A 19,555-nucleotide genomic window follows, 5' to 3' on the forward strand; every position below is an offset into this window, starting at 1 on the left:
AGTTAGCAGAGTACGGTAGGCTTAGCAAACAGCAGTAGCCTCGTGTCCTATTGTGTGAGTGCAGTTAAGCAAAACAACCAACAAACAAGTAGGCAGCCATTACTGCTTCAATCTAATCTAACTAATTTATTATAAGAAATATATTACTGGAGAGTTCAGGAGAAAAATAGGCTCATATTTGATGCTACCTAGCTAGGATGGGTGGAGATGCAGGACCCATCATAGTGCTAAGATGGAGAGTCTTGTTGTGCAAGAGAGGAAGGGATGGGGGGGAAAAGAGAAGGAAGCAAAATTCCCCAAGAATATCAGTTTTCTTCCAATGGGAAAGCAATAAAAGATCACAGAGAAATAGGTTAAAATGGACCTGACTTATCTACCTCTAAAACTTTGTTATAGCTCCCTCTGAAGGCTGAGGCAAAGAGGAAGGAAGGAAGGAAGGAAGGAAGGAAGGAAGGAAGGAAGGAAGGAAGGAAGGAAGGAAGGAAGGAAGGAAGGAAGGAAGGAAGACTGACTGACTGACTGACTGACTGACTGACTGACTGACTGACTGACTGACTGATTGATTGATTGATTGATTGATTGATTGATTGATTGATTGATTTCTGGAAAACTGATTTGTGGTAATCTAAATTAAGGCAAGATAACATATTTTGTTTAGGGAGGGAAGGGACCATATTATGGTCTATTGTCATTTGAGTCCATCATCCAAATCAGCCATTTTCCCCAGGTGAACTGATCTCTAGTTTCCTGGATTCCCCAAATTACAATTTAAAAATGGCCAAATTGCGACCTGGCTACTGAATAGCCTCAGGATATTGGCAATGTCATATGGAGGAGGCTATATATGCCGCCAACATGCTAAGGCTGTCCAGGAACATTTCCCTCATACAGAAATGGCCATGTAGTTAGCATATTTTGATTAGGAACAACCTGATATTTGTCAAAGAATTCCCCTCCAATGGCCTGATTGGCTCAAATGAAGACTTCTTGCTCCTTTAAACATTCTTCCTCCCTGATTGCCTCCAAAAGACCAACATTTAGTCCAACCTTTTGACCATGGTGGAGCCCCTGAAATAATTGATTGGCAGGTAGCATGTTGGCAAGGATGACACGACTCCATTTTGGTGTTAACAAGGCCACAACCTTATTTGAAACCACCTCCAGCCAGAGGGTTGGCCTGGCACGAGACATGGAGCCCACTTCAGCTGTCCGGCTGTTCACATTCTTGCCCTGAAGGTTCCTGGGTCCTTTTCCCACCCAGCCTGGTGGATAGGTCCTACCCTCCAGGATCCAAGTCCCAGGAAGCAACTTGGCAGGTGGGCGACGGGTGCCTACCTCATTCAGCCCCCCAGCCGCCCGGGGGAGCCCTTACCTACCCAGCCGGGTAGGCAGGGCTCCCAAAAGCCAGTCTCTTATGAAGCCCCCCTCCTTCCCGGCTCCAGTACGCAACCTGGGCCCTGACAACCCTGGGCTCTTGTCTCGTGCCCTTTTAACTGCTGTGATGGAAAAATTAACAGGACGAGTAACCAGGATAAAGGGGCAAGGGGGTGGGAAGCTGTCTTGGTGGGAGCAGATGGCAGAAAGGCCAGGCCCACCCATGAGGCACCTTACATAGGTGCCTCTGGCTCTGCCCTCTGCCCCCTGAGCTGTGCGCGCCCAGCCAGGCATGCACGTTCCCCTCCCAGTCATCCCTGCCGCTCCCACGTCATCAACCTGAAGCCGGGTAAGTCATGGCCATGGCTTTTTTTTCAGGCTTTGAGGAGTTCTGGAAGTGATGTCAGTTGGCCACCCCTCCCTGCCATGCCCCAAGAAGTGACATGTCACTGGAATTGATATCACCACCAGTGTTGACAGGCAGGCTCAAGGAAGACTGAGAGGGGGAGAGAAGGAGGTAGTTTAAGCCAGAAATAGGTGTGCATGCTCTGTCCTCTTCCAGGAGCAAAAACCATGAGAGAACTCACTCATGCTCACGGTGGTGGTGGAGTGGGAGCAATGGAAACATACAGTTTCCTAGCTTGTGGTCAAGTCCATTGAGGCATGAAGGGTAAGGTCATAGACCCCCTCTGGAGGTCCTGTGGACCTCTGGGTGTCCACAGATCCCTGGTTGGGAATGTCTGACTTAGTCAGTCAGAACTACGATCTCTCTTGTCTCTTCTTTACAAAGTTTATTTTCTTCTCAAAAAGCAATTTATTCTTTAAGCAGCCATTGCTTTGATCCTCCTTTGCCTATTTAAACTCTGACAATACCCTTCTTCACTGCTTACTTTCCTCCAGCTTTAAGAAGCGTAGCTTTCAAAGGTTTGAGTTTCCTGTATTCCATTGCAGTAAAAAGCCAAGAAGAATTATAGACAGACATTTCTATTCTGATGTATATTTTCAGTAACTTAAATATTCTGAAAATACCATAAAGGTCTAATACTTTCTCCAACAAAGGGGACCAAACCAAGGCAGCATTGCATATTTGTTCTCCAGTGAACATTTTGGAATCAGCTGTCTTGGATTAATGCAACAATTGAGAAGACTCAAGGAATGGGGGAAAAATAAGAGTAATTGGATAAGAACAATGGGAGACAAAAGGTCAAAGCACAGTAATTTGTTAATGAAAAGTCAAACAGACTTAAAACACATACAGAGAAGTCCCCAAGCAGATGTAAAGGAGCTCAAAATGAGTTGTAAGAAAGCTGAAAAAAAGAAACAATTCAGCTAAAACCATTTAAAAACAAATTAGGAGTACCAAGTATGGGCTCCAATAACAAAAGGCCCTTAAAAAACAAAACATTGCTCCAAAATATGATTAAAACAGCCTGATTAGGCAAGACAATAACATAAAATCAGACTGAAACCAATAAATCCTTTATCAGTTATTAGCAGCTTCAAAAGAGGATCAGATAGAGTCATGGAGGAGAAGTCTATCAATGGCTACTAGCCCTCATGACTGAGGGGAACCTACACATTCAGGGGTACTAAGCCTCTGAATCCCAGAACCAGGAGGAGAAGGCCTCTACCTCTGAGCCCTGCTGTTGGCCTTCCAGACAAATTGATTGGTCCAGTGTGTGAGACAAGACGGCAGACTAGATATTGGTCTAATCCAGCAGGGCTCTTTTTATGATGGGAAGGCCTCAGCCTCTCTGTGCTGTATTTTGCTCTCTAGAGGAAATGGTTGGCCATTATGTGAGGCAGGATGCAGAACTAAATGGACCATTGGTCCGTTCCAGCAGGGCTCTTCTTATGTTCTCACGAGGGACAGGTCTCGGCTTCTCTGCCTTGCTGGTAGCCATCCAGAGGATCTGGTTCTCCACTGTGTGTGAAGAATGATGGACCAGATGGACCATTGGTCTGATCCAGCAGGGCTCTTCTTATGTTTTTAAGATTCCACCAGACAAAGCCCCACTCCATTCTTTCATATTGCTTGTTGTGTGTCATTTCCCTTCTTTGGAGGAGAATAAATTGCTTAAGGTTTAGAGAGATTGTTTCTTTACTATCTATGATTACAAAATGCAGGCTCTTCTGTTCTGCTTGTCTAAAAGTGATGATGAGCAAACATTTTCCCCCAATTTGACACACATTTTAAAAGTAACCTTCATATTTGTTACTTGCCAACATGGTGATACACGCCGTCCCTTTCAAAGTGCCAGTTTGATGATTCCAGTGTGAGAACGTAACTCGTTATTAGTAGCATTTGCTATTTCTGAAATCATGACAATCAATAATGGCTCTGCCAATCCATGCCAAGACCAGGAATGCCAAGTCCACAGTAGATGATTCATTTTATCAGGAGGAATAATATATTATTAATCTAACTGTATGTATTTTACATGATGGTCAGCACTGCTTTGATACTGAATGAGAGTACAGTTTAATTTCGACCCAAAAAGTGTTTCCCCTATTTTAGCCTGATAATTTCCACTGATTCATAGAATGCAACCCCCCCTCCTCCCGAAGGTGTTCCAAATATGGAAAATATAGAAAAGGGCCATAATTGTGAGATAAAATAGTAATGAAAAGATGCCTAGGGTTCTAAAGGGGGTAGGGTTGCCAATCAGCTTGTTCAGAAATAATGGCTAATACCAGTTTAGGTGTGTGGGTTAAGTGGTGACAGTTGCTTCTAACTTATGGTGACCCTATGGATGAATTTAGGGATGGGCATGAACCAGGAAAATGTGGATCATTTTGGTTCAGGGCCTGAGCCACAAACAGGTATGAGCTTTTAAGCACCAAACAAATTAGTTCAGTTTGTGAAGTTCATGATGTGGTAGACCTCCCTGATGCGCTAGAGACAATAAACTTGCAGTAGCTCTGACTATCTTTACCTGCCCTTCAATTTTGGTGATGATTGGATTCATGGCATCCAAGTTATGCCCCTCCCCCAAGGAAGCTGCCCCTCGAAAATGCCAGGTGCAGCTACAGGCACCAAAGCAAGCTACAGGCACCAAAATCAATGGGAACTTCATCCTTCATCTTGCTCATCTACAGTCCCTCCCCTGATGCCAGGTTCGATTCTGTGCTCCCCCACATGCAGCCAGCTGGGTGACCTTGGGCTCACCACGGCACTGAGAAAGCTGTTCTGACCGAGCAGTGATATCAGGGCTCTCTCAGCCTCACGCTCCTCACAGGGTGTCTGTTGTGAGGAGAGGAATGGGAAGGTGACTGTAAGCCACTTTGAGCCTCCTTCGGGTAGGGAAAAGCGGCATATAAGAACCAACTCTTCTTCTTCTTCTTCTTCTTCTTCTTTTTCTTCTTCTTCTTCTTCTTCAAGTTTGGTAAATATTTTCATTGATCAGAGACAAATTTTCTGGAAATGTATCCTTTCATGAACTGTCACAAACTGCCACGAACCATTTGAAAGCTCGTAGAAAGTTTGTGCCAGTTGACCTGCCACAAACTTTGTTTTTTTAACTATGAACCAGCCTAAATTCATCGCAGATTTTAGTTCATGAGCCCGTTCATGCCCATTCCTGTGAGCATTCTGTCATGAACAGCTTTGCTCAGGTCTTGCAAACTGAAAGCCATGGCTTTCTTGCTTGAGTCAATCCCTCTCACAGTCAGTCTTCCTGTTTACCTGCTGCCTTCAATTTTTCTTAGCATGATTGTCTTTTCCAGTGATTTTTGTCTTCTCATAAATGTGACCAGCATACAATAGCCTCAGCTTGGTCATTTTAGCTTCCAAGGAGAGTTCAGACTTGATTTGGTATTAAAAAAAGGAACACTGATTTGTCTTTTGGGTAGTCCACAGTATTTAGGAACCTTTCATCCAACACATTTCAAAGGAATTGGCTTTCTTCTTGTCATATCTCTTCATTATTCAATTTTCACATGCATACACAGTAATGATAGTTTATAGATGAGCCGAAATACATAACAATAACAATGGTCCCTGGAAAATAGGAACAATATGGGCAGATAGCTCTCCAGATAGCTCCTCTATGGAATTTCTAAATGATCAAAAAGGGGGGAAAGTCTGTGTTTTCACACATTCCTAGCTTGGTGATACCAGCTTTTATCTAAGGCAAAATAGAAAAGAATGACTCTGCCAAAACAACCAGGAAACTGTCAGGGAAGCTGATCAACAAAATTCTTGGAGGAAGGTTTCACACATATTGTGATGGCCTTTGGGTCTAAACAGTCAAATCTATATACGATATTTGATAATACAGACCTAAGTCCATTGAAATCAATAGACAGAAGGGGATAACTCTGAGTTGGACAGCACTGTAAATTGGGTTTTTCAGGATGATCAGGGTGAGCATAGGAATTCACTATAGAAATTTTAAAATGATTTTTCAACAGTTACTCCTAGTATTTCTTTCTTATGCATTCCTTATTATTCATAGAATCATAGAGTTGGAAGGGGCTGTGTGGGCCACCTTATTCAAATATTCCATTTCATGCATCTAAATTGTAAGCAATATATTGAGATTCATAATCAACTTGATGACCAGGACAGGGCTACTCCCTGGTTACAGACAGCAACGAAATCCTATGCCATTCTAAAATCAGTGTATACTTAATTTCCATATATAGACGCAGACAATGGAAATAAAATAAGCTTCAAATTTTGCTTTGCATTTTCCTATCTTTAAAAGGCAAAGGGGGGGGGGAACTCACCCCCTTTATATCTAAATTCCTGCAACGGCAAAGTGGTTCTTTTTGCAATAGATTCTTGTCTTTTAACATATGCTCTTTTGGTTCCACTCTCTCCCGGCTTCTCTACCCTATTAAATTCAGTCATGTATTTCATTTTTGTCTTGGCGAACAACAACTCATGTTCAAAGGGAGTTGATTTCCACAATTGCGGTATTGCTTCTTTTTGGTTGAACTGTCATAGACTTGGATATCATTGCTCGCAATCCAAACAATAAAGGGAATTTATACCTGGCCAGGAGTCCAAGCAGAGAACTCTTGGGGACTGTCTCATGTTTCAAAATTGGTTGCCAGTTGAATTCCGGATCAGGTTAAAGGTTCTGGTAATTACCTTCATGGCCATACGCGGTCAAGGCCCAGTATAGAAATATGAATGAATGAATGAATGAATGAATGAATGAATGAATGAATGAATGAATGAATGAATGAAAGGCAAGAGAGATAGCAACTCATGTTTCATGCAGAGGCATACCTCAACAGCTTTGTGATTGTAGACTGGCCCACACATTTATTGAGGTTTCCTTTTGCATGCACTTTGTTCCACTAGAACGCTGAGTCCACCCACCCCAAAAATCCATCGGGTGCATTTCTTCTGTTTCTGATTGGGAAGGGGAATTTCACTGGTTCATTATTCAACTCATGTAGTCACTCTCCAACTTTGTGCCACAGAAGAAACAGGATTAGGCCTTGAAAAATCAGTGTGACCTTATGGGAGATGTTTGTGCCATTAGGCGTGTTACAGCGGCATGGTGGAATGATGCACCACATGCACCAGCCTGGCCTCTTTCCTGACTCCACCAGAGAACAGCTACCCAACCACCCTCTCCTTGTTATGATTATGGCCGTTTGTATGGGTTGGGGTTGAAGTATGTTATGGTTTGCATGTTCATTTTAAATTGTCACAGCTGGCGGATCACATGGAAGGGAGCCTGGGTTGTTGGTTTTTTTTTGGGGGGGGGGTGCGGCCTGCACTCCAGACTCCCCATGTTAGTGGCCTCTCTATAGAGGCAACAAGTTGCAACTGGGTGCCAAACCGGCCAAGAAGCTGGGGGATCACCATTGCCAGGTAGTCTGTGAAACTCGGGTTTTCCCAGGTGGACACTTCCCAGGGGGGAGGGTCCCTATGGCCAGGATATCCTTGCTGGGAACTGGGGAGGGTTCTTGGTGCAATTTAGTGACCCTGAGGGCTGAATGGAGTTTGCCTGTACTGTTTGATGTAGTGGTTAGGAGTGTGGACTTCTAATCTGGCATGCCAGGTTCGATTCTGCGCTCCCCCACATGCAAACAGCTGGGTGACCTTGGGCTCACCACAACACTGATAAAACTGTTCTGACCGAGCAGTGATATCAGCGCTCTCTCAGCCTCACCCACCCCACAGGGTGTCTGTTGTGGGGAGAGGAATGGGAAGGTGACTGTAAGCCAATTTGAGCCTCCTTCAGGTAGGGAAAAGGGGCATATAAGAACCAACACTTCTTCTTCTTCTTCTCCTTTTTCCTTGCTGGGCCAACACTCTTTTGGGATGGGATGTTGGAATAAATGGCTGTGGCTATATTTAAAGCCAAAACAGGATGTGTGCATGTCCTTATTAGAACCCCCAAGATGTGCCCATGCCAATCAATAAAACTTTGTTGGTCTTAAAGGTCCCATTGGACTCAGATCATGTTCAGCTGCTACTGACCAACCCACATGAAATGGACTCAAATCCAAGTACGGATTTTTAAGTTGGATTTTGACCTCAGTTGATTTACACTGCAACAGTCCATTTATTTTTATTTTTTTTTAATTCAGTTTCTGCAATGTGGTTTAAATAAAGGTCATGCTTTGGTTTCTTTCGAAAGCTGAACACAAAAGCAATCGCTTAAATCCCTTCACCGTACATAACCTGAAGCCACATATAATTTTCATCATGATGGCTCCCTCCCCCCAAAGTCGGTATAACTCATTTTACCATAAATCATTGTATCCATATATGGCAACACAGTGTTAAAAATTGAATTAGGAAAAACCTTGTGACCATATGTTTTCTACTGCAGGGAATGTCTACAAAGCATTTGGGGAGAGATTGGAATTGACAGAGGAGAGCCTACCCTTTCAGCTGTGTTGATAGTGAAAACCAGCTTTTATGAGAGAGCAGGGCTGAGATTGTGCAAGTTATCTATATATCTATATCTGAAGGCAATGTCAGCTTTTGCTCACTGGCTCAGGCCAGTTTGCAGAGGCATCAAACTGAAGTACAGAGCACAAAAATTTTGTTTGCTAAGCTCCACAAAAGGGGGTGGGGCACACCCCAAGGTAAAAACAGCCAACATATGACATGTATGTGACTTTTGTCTGAATGTTCTAGTTTCAGTTGATTGAAATCAGCCTTTGATGCAGCAGGTAAGGTTTGGAATGTTTAGGAACATTCCAACTATTGAGAAGTGTATGGGGAGAATAGTATGTATTGACACTCGCAGTGTAGTTTGGGTAGGAAGTTGCACAGAGGGGAAGGAAAAAGGTAAAGCTATGTTCAACAGGAATCTGCACAAGTATTATGGTAGTGCTGATATGTAATGACAGAAAGGGGCATGTTTTTTCCCCCTACCAAAAAAAGAGGGAAGGGGTAATCATTACCCTCTGTACCATAGAGCTTCTAATCTGGAGAACTGGGTTTGATTCCCTACTCCTCCTCCACATGCAGCCAGCTGGTGACCTTGGGCTACTTACAGTTCTTTCAGAGCTCTCTCAGCCTCATCTACCTCACAGGGTGTCCTGTTGTGGGGAGAAGAAGGATAAGCTATTTTAAGATGCTTTGAGATGCCATCAGGTAGTAAAAAGGAAGGAACAAAAATAGTTATTCTAATAAAGGGGAAAGGCTCTTCTAAAATACAATTTCAGTGCTGCTGTTTGGTATATACAAACATACTTAATAAGGTTTCCAGCTGTGTAGGCAAAGGTCAGGAAATTTGAAGGACAGTCCCTATGAAGGGTGGGGTTTGGGATGGATGCGATCTCACTGCTGGGTGATGCTTTAGAAATTTCCCCTAATCCCTATGATAAGGACCATAGAGACTAGGAGAAATTCCTCTAGAATTCCTATGGAGGGTTTTTTGTTTGGGGGGGGCAGTCCTCAATTTCTTGGGAGTGGGAAATGGGGATGTGGGTGGGAAATTCCCTGACAGGCCCAGGTAACTAGAAAATCCAGTGTTGAATAGCAAGAATGGAAATTTCTGAATAAAAAAGACGTATCTGAATACAGTGAGTGCGTGCTGTCAATGGGTGGATCAGCGTACAATAGTAATACCTACCAAATTAGCTGTGGCATTATTCTGTACCAATTTTTGAGGGTTGCTCATTATATGTGTGGTGAAAATATGCAGATCTATGAATGTGTGCAAATAGGGGGTGTTAACAGACTGTGATCCATAGAGACAGTGCAAATTAAAGCAAATCTGTACATTTTCAATACTCTCCACGTACAGAATGCGTGCTATGTATGTGGTATCCAGATGTTAACAGCAGCGCTGATTCAATGGCTGTGCTCAAAGAGGAAAAAAAAATCCAAATCTCTTTTCTATTCAGGCACTCAAAAATGGAATTCATTAGCTCTAAACACAAGGAGACTGAACTATAAATTCCATCATGATGACACCTTTTTAAAACTGCAAATTGAAGTTAACAGATCAAAATGAATTAGACCTGCTAATCTGTTCACAGAGGTGTAAATTCTTAATCAGGCTCTATTAACAAGTTGACAATATCATTTAATAGCATTACTTAAATTTTGAGCAAGCCATCTCATCGTGCAATTCTAGCATTTATGAGTTTTTAAAGGTATATTGTACATTATTATTGCATATGTTTGGGATAATCTAAGCATTAAGTGCATTGCATTGAATCTTCTGATTTTAAATATCTATGTATATGTATATGTATATGTACATGTACATTGTAACCTCGGGCTAGTTTTTCTTGGTGTAGTGGTTAGGAGTGCCAATTTGGTGTAGGGGTTAGGAGTGTGGACTTCTAATCTGGCATGCCAGGTTTGATTCTGCACTCCCCCACATGCAGCCAGCTGGGTGACCTTGGGCTCGCCACGGCACTGATAAAAACTGTACTGACCGAACAGTGATATCAGGGCTCTCTCAGCCTCACCAACCCCACAGGGTGTCTGTTGTGGGGAGAGGAATGGGAAGGTGACTGTAAGCCCCTTTGGGACTCCTTTGGGTAGGGAAAAGAGGCATATAAGAACCAACTCTTCTTCTTTTTCCCTTTGCCTAACCAAATCGATTCTTCACAACTGCTAAGAATATTTAGATCATGGCTTATTCTACACATGTTGGATAATGCATTTTCAATGTTCTTTTGCAGCTGGATTTTCCTGTGCAAAAGGTTTTGGGAAAACCTGCTTCTAAAGTGCATTCCAAGAATATTATCCGATGTTTGCAGAATGGGCCTGTGTCCCCCAAATGCTCACAATCTGAGATCCAATTCCAGTGTTGTATTATTAACCATGGGGATCTTTTGCTCTTATACTTCAGTGCGGGGAAACACTCTGACCACCCAAGTGCAATAAAATCTTCGTATCAACATCTGCTCAGGATCCCCAGCCCCAAGGAGGTGAAATTGGCCTCGACCAGGGCCAGGGGCTTCTCAGCCCTGGCCCCGGCCTGGAAGAATGCAATCCTGGAAGAGATCAGGGCCTTGCAAGCTATTCCACCAGTTTGATGGGTAAGGTCTAAAATAACATCCCCAATAAAGGCTGGCCTCACCACTGGGGGAAGAGGAAAGTTGGAAGACGGGCTCCTTTACCAAAACAAAACAAAAACACTCTGTCTAAGAATTTCAGCTGTGTGTGTTAGTAATATTGTAAAGGGTTTTTTTTAAAGGACCACACAAAGTTATTCTCATATTCTAATGGGGAAATCAGACTTTAGCAGCTGAAACAGCATTTCTAACCCTGGCAATAAAATACTATTGATTTTGTATGATATAATCAATCAAATCAATCAAATAGGAAAGACTTGTATTATTTAACCATGGCATATGAACATCTCCACATCTCACTCCTTTTTTTTGGGGGGGGGAGTAGGAGAAAGTGCAAACTATTGGGGGTGGGGCAGAAGAGAAATGACAGTGCTATAAATTCTTTCATGTTAACCCCTGGATTGTCTAGCAGACAGAATGTTTGTAAGCATTCCATAACACCGCAACATCTCAGCCAGTGTTTGAGGAGGACGGATGGCAGTAGATTGATTTCTAGTCGGTGACATCACAGCAGTCCCAGGAATGGCAGAGTTCTCAAACAGTTTGTTTATCTTCATTAAGCTCAGGCATTGCCTTTTCTCCCTCCGTCCTGTACCTTCTTTGATCAAATCAGCCAAACTATTATCTTTCCGCGGGCATTCCGTACTTCACTTTGACACTATCTACAGTTGTAGGAAACATCCTCATTAAATATTAGTCTGAAGTCAATGGACAACTTTTACATCCGTATTATGATATATGATGGGGGGGGGGAGGTGACAGAGAATCACACAGAATAATACTGGATTTCCGCCTAGGAGTTTATTGAAATTTACTGACTTTAGAACTATAAGTATCATGAATGGAGTTTAATGGACAGAGCAATGCTGGCCGACAGCAATTTTCATCATGGACTGTTGGAATATTATTTGTCTTCATAGCATTTTCTGAAAATATGATCTGGCATCTACCAGCAACTCATTCAGAAGACAAATTCAGAGGTCCATTCCGCACAACTTAAATGTAGCTGAACCTTCTGTTAACATTCTGCATACCATCATAAACAAACCACAAAACTCCTGCCAAACTCCAGCAACAATCGGAATTTTATAGCGCTTAGGGGGAAATCCAGAAAAGCGGAGTCCCCCTGAAAAAAACGCTACACTTCTTAGCACAAGCCGCAACACATCAGTGAAAGACATGTGCGTTATCAAAATAGTGGTAGAAAGAATGTCCCTCACTAGCTCTCGCCCCTGAGCTTCCGGAGACGCGATCACCATTTTTTCCCCCTTAAACCGGTGAAAGCAATGAATAAGCAAGGCTTCTCCATGACCGTTTATGCACTGGAGGTTTCATGCTGGGCTGCAGGCTGGAGTTTTAGTCGTGGCAGGTTGCCCCACCTCTTCCTGCACCCACATGAGAGAGCATTTGGCCTGGTGCACCGCATCCACCCCCTATCTATGCTCCTGATAGGGGGGTTGGGCAGTGAAGTTCCCAGTGCATAAACAGTCATATTGAAGCAGCATCCAACCCCAGACATGGTGCTCCCGATTTCCCAGCTGTCTTGTGCAGTCTCTTTAAATTTTAAAGAGATTGCAAAAGAAAGCCCAAAGCAGCCGGAAACACTCTTACTACTTAGCTATTTTGCTGCCAGCTGATTTGAAGAAGAAGAAGAAGAAGAAGAAGAAGAAGAAGAAGAAGAAGAAGAAGAAGAAGAAGAAGAAGAAGAAGAAGAAGAGTTGGTTCTTATATGCTGCCAGCTTCTACACCAGCAAAAAAGGTATTGAGACATTGAATGAACAAATACTTATTGCTACTGATTTTTTCGGGCTTTTAAAAAACAGTTTTTTAAAGGGAAAGGGCCTTTTCAGGAGCACAAACACAACAGTTAATTGGCTGTTCTGTTTGATTGATGGCCAGGGGTGGGAAGAAGCACGGAAAAATATTGCCTCCTTTGTTGTGATTCCGGCGAGACCGGAAACCTGTGGGGAATGAATAGACCACTACTGGGACTTCAATATTCCACTAGAATTGAAGGTGTGAAGAATGATGAAATTCCACTATTAAATATAGCGTTTCTGCATACTGCAAACGTTTAGCAACATTGGTCATTGTGTGGAATGGCCCAGAGAGTTCCCACTTTTCTGCTTCTTCCAAGTCGATCTATGTAGGTTATGTTGTGCTAGTTCAGCATAGTGACTAACAAATGGGGCTATGACCAGGAAACCCACAGTTCAGAGAAGCAGAGTAGAACATTTAAAGGAATTGTCTACTAAATCAGAAAAAAGAGGAAATCATTGATTCAAGCATAATTTCAACATTTGGCAGTTAAACACCCCCATATGCAGCCAGCTGGGTGACCTTGGGCATGTCACAGCACCGATGGAGTTGTTTTGACTGGGCAGTAATACCAGGGCTCTCTCAGCCCCATCTCTCTCACAGGGTGTCTGTTGTGAGTAGAGGAAGAGAAGGTGATTGTAAGCCACTTTGAGACTCCTCCAGGTAAAGAAAAGCAGCATATAAAAACCAACTCTTCTTCTTCTTCTTCTTCACAGTGGAAGGGTGTGGCAAGACAAGTCACATACCAGAATTTATATGATCACAGGCCAGAATACAAAGATTAAACATGATGGAAAGGTGTGTCATTCTGAATGTCCTTTAAAAGGAAAAAGGAGGGAAAAGAGAGAGGCTTCAGCCCTGATCCATGTGGCAGAAGGCACCACATGGGGCCCCTGGAAATGTGGGGCCCATAGCTTGTGCTACATGAATAAACCAGCATTTGATAGAAGCTTTTCATTTGATGGAGGTATTGGACTATCTATGGCAGGACTGTCAGCTTGCATCCTACAAGTAGAAGAAGAAGAGTGTCCACCTAAGTAGTCTCTAGTAAAGCTAAAAACTGCTGATCTCTTTGAATTGGTAGTATCTTCATGAGGTTGTGTAGTGTAGTTCTGCCCTTGGAGTTAAGAATTGGCAAGAATAATCACATGTACACTTCTGCCCATGGAAGTGTCTTCTGAAACAAAACAAAAACAAACCCAACAACAAAACAATGTAGACAGGATTCAAACCTCTAAGAGGAGGATCCCTCACTTTCTTCTCCTGTGCCACTTAATGTCTGGATTTATGGAGGGGGGGTATGATATATGGAAACGTATATAGAAGCATAATGTAATAAATAAGAGATTCCATAGGCTGCTTGCCTGTGCACTGTCCAAGAGGAAATTTCAGGTTGTTCATGGAAGCCAGAATAAACCCCACAATGAAAGAGATGGGGAGTCGAGGAAAATAACTCGTGCGGAAATGGTCACACAGATTCTGTAGATGCAGTCATGCAGATATGCAAACAGATGTGCATTATGATCAAAATGTTCAGGTGCAAGTCACTAATTGTTTGGGGCTACAATAAATACATTTTGTTCCTCCACAAAGATTCATCCGGTTACTTTTGGGAACAGTTGCTATAAAAAATATAAGAAATTATCTTTCTTCAATTAAAATCTTCATTACATTTGGGAAGACAATATTCCTTAGCATCCATTGCACACACAAAGCAACCTCATGTTTAAAATCAGCACCTGCATATTTAGATTTTACATCACTGAATTTAACTTTGCCATTTAACAAGGAAGAACTTTCACTGTTCTCCATTATAATGTTCTCCCCACCTCTTTTCTGGAAGGAAAGTTCAAAGCATGCAAGGGTATCTGTAACAGAGTTCAAATGGAAACAACTGAACATGTTATATTTGAATGTAAACTCTATCATCACCTATGTACAGATTCACTAGCCTCAGTGCTTACAGAATGCCCCAGAGGTCTGAGGAAACAATGTCTTAAGTTAATACTGTTGGACCCAAAGAAAGACCTAACAAAAATAACTGCTAAATATGCTTGGGTAGCTACAAAAATAAGGCAGAGCTGGACCAACCCTACATATTAATACTTATTATACTGGATCCATATATAATCGTTTTTATTTTTTCATACAATCATAAAATTATAGAACCATAGAGTGGGAAGGGGCCATACAGGCCATCTAGTCCAACCCCCTGCTCTACGCAGGATCAGCCCTAAGCATCCTAAAGCATCCAAGAAAAGTGTGTATCCAACCTTTGCTTGAAGACTGCCAGTGAGGGGGAGCTCACCACCTCCTTAGGCAGCCTATTCTACTGCTGAACTACTCTGACTGTGAAAATTGTTTTCCTGATATCTAGCCTATATCATCGTACTTGTAGTTTAAACCCAATACTGCGTGTCCTCTCCTCTGCAGCCAACAGAAACAGCATCCTGCCCTCCTCCAAGTGACAACCTTTCAAATACTTAAAAAGGGCTATCATGTCCCCTCTCAACCTCCTTTTTCTCCAGGCTGAACATTCCCAAGTCCCTCAACCTATCTTCATAGGGTTTGGTCCCTTGGCCTTTTGGCCCTATTTTTTAGTTTTTATCCATTCATAATTGATTTTAAATGTGTCATTCTATGTCTTCTACTGTCTATGACTGTAAACAAAATTGATTGACATATAACTTTGCCGTTTTGTAGCTACCCACAGCCAGGTTAATTTTTTGCCTTAGACCTCAGAGCCATTGCCTGTCCTGGGCTTAAACAAATGAATGTTCGGTCACCGTAAAGCGTTTTCGTATTTCACACGATAGCACAACTTGTTCTGAAGTGCTCAGCGATGCCAAAAAAGTGCAATATTTTAACTACTACAATTTGGAAAAAAAATCTATCTAGGTTTTACAACATTTCCACAGAGTGAAGCAAAGATAACTCTTTCAACCCTGGGCCCTGATCAGTCAATCTCCCATTTAAAGATGGTGCCTTGTTGGGAGACAAAATGAATTCCAATTCATTTGGTTCTTGATAAGTGTTCCATTTTCCTTAGCTTGTATCTAAATAGGATACTGGTCAGCTCATCCAGCCTCACCTCTTTCTCATTAGGATTTCCATTTGCAATTTACCTTCTGCTCCACACCGCATGTTTTATACATTGCTGCGTTAGCCTTGAAAGGTGTCGGGTCTAGTAGGAGCTTGATTAGTAAATATTATCAGGTGAAAAAGCTGCCTAAAAAAATAAATCCAGATAGCTGCTTTTGCAAGGTGATAGTTGCACTTGGCCTAGTATGATTGATCTCGACTCCTCCTGGATGTCTACTGGGGTGTAAGAGTGAAGTATCTGATGTTCAAAATATGCCCGTCCAGCAATTTCCGAGCAAGCCTCTTGATATTTGCTGCGGGTAATGATGTACTTGTTCTCCGGTAATTCCATTTTCCCTGCTTGATAAAATGTTTGAAGTTTCCAATAGTCCATGTCATTATTGTTGTTTTTGCTATTGCAGGGAACAGTGACCTTGATCATTGCTTTCCTTTGTGCATTTCCCCCAGCCCCCCCCCCTAAAATGGGTTCAGAGGCTTCTGAATATTTCAGCATCGGTCACATCTCCTTTTTTAAAATAGATCTGACATTGTCATTAGTCACCCTGCGATGTCTCCGCTGCTTCCCTGTTTCTGGCTTTAGAGGGGACGTAAGCCGCTTTGCCAAGTTGACACACGGAGATTTCGTTTGAATAGGTAATGCTGTGGAATCACTGTGGAACATTCGACTGAACTGAAACTCAAAGCATGCTCCTCAGGCAGGACTTGACCGGGTTTTCAAGGGGAATCCAAAATGCTGCAATAAAACTAGCAAAGTTTCTTAGAATTGGATCCAATGGTAAATCAGTGTGAGAAATGCGGGTCTGCCACATTCCCTTCCGTCAAACTCTTCCACTTGGGCCTATGATTGGGGCCAAAGCGAGGAAAATTGGCCTCCCTAAGTTCTCCTTTCAAGTTCCTCTTCTCCCTCATTCCCTATGCCAGGACAGATGCTACCAGTCATAGACATCAGGAGGGTAAATTATAATGGCTGGGATGAGGGGGTAGTTAGACAGAAGTTTAAGCATTGAGTTGATATTTTTAATACTGTTTAATTTTTACTGTCATTTATAAACTAATTGTTTTTATGCATTTTAATCCATGTTATAAAAAGCCCCGAGTCCTTATGGGAGTAGGGGAGTATATAAATCCAATAATAAACAAACAACCGTACAAACAAGCAAGCAAGCAATCTCTTTGTCTCCCACCCTCCCCCAAGAAAAAACAGCTGATTACTGAAATTGCAGGAATGGTGTGAACTAATCACTTTTTTAATCTACCTGGATAGCCCAAGCAAGCTAAGCTGATCTCACAAGCAAAGCGGGGTCAGCCCTGGTTAGAACTTGGATGGGAGACCACCACAAATTATCAGGCTTGTTACTTACATTTTTTCCTTTGAAAATATTGCGGGATTGCCATAAATTAGCTGTGACTTGATGGCAAAAAACAAGAACCCTACCATGATTATGAGTTAGCAGCGAAGAGGAAGAAGGAGGGAAATCCTTCTTCTCTTCCACAGATTGCTGGATCTAATCCTTAGATTCTGTACATTCCCAACTTGGAGTCATAGCAAGAGTACAAAATCAGGAAGTGGCTTTGTAGATTATCTAGTCCAGACTTTCTCAACCAGGGTTGTTAAACATTTATCATGATATTATCATACATGGTCATGTCAACCTGCCCCCCCCCATTCCCAAAATGGCCAATGATGGTGCTGGAGGGGTGTATGAAAGGGAAAGAACCCAGGTGGACGTGTACACAACTATGCTTCTCAACCATATTTTGCACGACTGTACCACTTATGTGTTTCTTGAAGTCTGAAGAATCTTTCAGGGGGTTCTCAATGATAAAAAAAGGTGAGAAAGGCTAATCTAGGCCAAGTCCTTATTCAGCTGAGGAAATTCAAAGCTAGGCAGTTCCTTGAAGATGATGGCCCTGCTTAGTCTCCAGTATCGTTGAACAGCAAACTGATATCTTCGTGACTGTGGCCGTTACAGGTTGGCAGAAAGTGGACTGACAAATGAACAGATTGGGATGAAGAAGGGACAATCCTGCTATGGTTTCTTCCACAATCCTCCTCTTCTTCTTCCAACCTGATGCTTTATTGTGCTTCAGAAACTATAGTTTTAATGTGGAAGTCAATCACAAGAGGAGCAGAAGCAAATTCATGCACAGCCTGGTCTGCATGGTGAGGGCATCATGGGGCACAATTGTAGCATCCAATGGAAAATGGAGTGGAGCGGGGAAAAGACAAAATGAGTAGACTAGCATACCTCATGTTGGAAGGATATGGTATGGGCATCTGTGTCAGTCTGAATGCCACTGTCCTCATATAATCCATACATTTATAAGTAGGATTGCGTATACCATGTTTTCCCCCAAATATAACTCATTAGTGACTAACAATAGAGCAAACATTTTCAACAACCATAATAACTAAAGAGCAGAGTGTCAGTATAGTTGGAAATAGCTTCGTTTACGCAGTTTGCCAATTGTGCTGCTTTTGTTTCTCACCTCAGTCAGTGCAGATAAGCTCTCATCACCTCTTTTTCTTGCTTGTGTTGGGTCTGGCATGGAGAGCATTGAGGTGAAATTATGACACCCTGGAGAAGGGGAAAGTTTGTGCTTCCAAGAGCATACATTTCTTTTTCTCCCTGGCTTTTGGAATGCTATTTTTTGTGGCTTTTTCGCGCATCTGGAGATGGAATAGGTGATGTCGATCAAAGTTTGGTCAGCTTCCTTCTTGATTTCATCATCTGGATAACTTTTATTTTGTTACCCAGTTCTGAATCCACAGTCTCTAACTCATCAACAGCCTTTCTGACTGGGGAAAGAATTAATATGGATTCCACCATAGAACTTTATGGAAAACCTATGGTCCATGGCTGACTCTCAGGACAAATTCTTCCAGGGGAGAAATATAGTCTCTCAAACAAGAAGGAAATAACCATTTTCAAGATCAAAATGCTGCTATATTCAACATCAATTCAAGGCAAGCCCACAGAGGCATAGATCCTCATAACTGTAGCAAATCCCACTGGAAAGTCTCAGTGCAACAGCTGGACCTTGAAAGCCCTGGTATAATTACTAGCCTTCTAGAAGAAACCTGACAGCTGGTCCCACATCTGACCTCAGCTCAGGAGTTCATGATTTTTAAAGAAGAAAAGTCCTGCTGGAGCAGACCAATAGTGCATTTAGTCCAGCAACCTGTCTCACACAGTGGTCAACTAATTCCTCCTGATGGCCAAAAAGGAGGTATAGAGGCCGAGGCCTTCTACTCCTGTCTGGAATTCAGAGGCTTAGTGCCTCTGAATGTGGAGGTTCCCCTCAGTCACCATGGCTAGGAACCACTGACAGACTTATCTTTCCTGAATCGATCTCATCCCCTTTTAAAGTTGTTTTCCCATGGTCATCACTGCATCCTCTGGCAGCAATTCCACACTTTAATATCTGCGTAAAGTAGTATTTCCTTTTTGTCCATTCATCCTGAACCTACTGTCCACCAGCCTCATTGGATGCCCTCGAGTTCTAGTATTTTGGGAGAGGGAGAAAAATTTCCCTTTGTCAACCCTCCCCACCCCATGCCTTACTTTGGAGTAGCAGATGGCTTCATTGATAATGTCTGTCTTTGGTTTCTCTGAGTGCCGGCCCCTTGAATTGACTTTGAAAGGGAAACAGGGCCATGCTACCTAACAGTTGGTGTCAGGATCCATCAACATTGTATAATAGTCTGGATTGCTGGGTGTTTTGGTAGGAATCTCCAGGGGTTTGG

The 19,555-nt window shown here is 42.6% G+C and overlaps 1 long non-coding RNA gene across 1 annotated transcript in view; it reads right to left on the bottom strand.

The window, feature by feature from the left end:
* The window catches only part of LOC143819282 (uncharacterized), a 49,156-nt gene that overhangs the window by 6,829 nt on the left and 22,772 nt on the right, over positions 1-19,555 (bottom strand). Inside the window, exon 2 of the long non-coding RNA XR_013224894.1 lies at positions 8,848-8,892. This is a non-coding gene — a long non-coding RNA (uncharacterized LOC143819282). The remainder of the gene's footprint in view (positions 1-8,847; positions 8,893-19,555) is intronic.

Source organism: Paroedura picta, chromosome 10 (genome assembly GCF_049243985.1).
Source record: "Paroedura picta isolate Pp20150507F chromosome 10, Ppicta_v3.0, whole genome shotgun sequence".
Lineage (NCBI taxonomy): Eukaryota > Metazoa > Chordata > Lepidosauria > Squamata > Gekkonidae > Paroedura > Paroedura picta.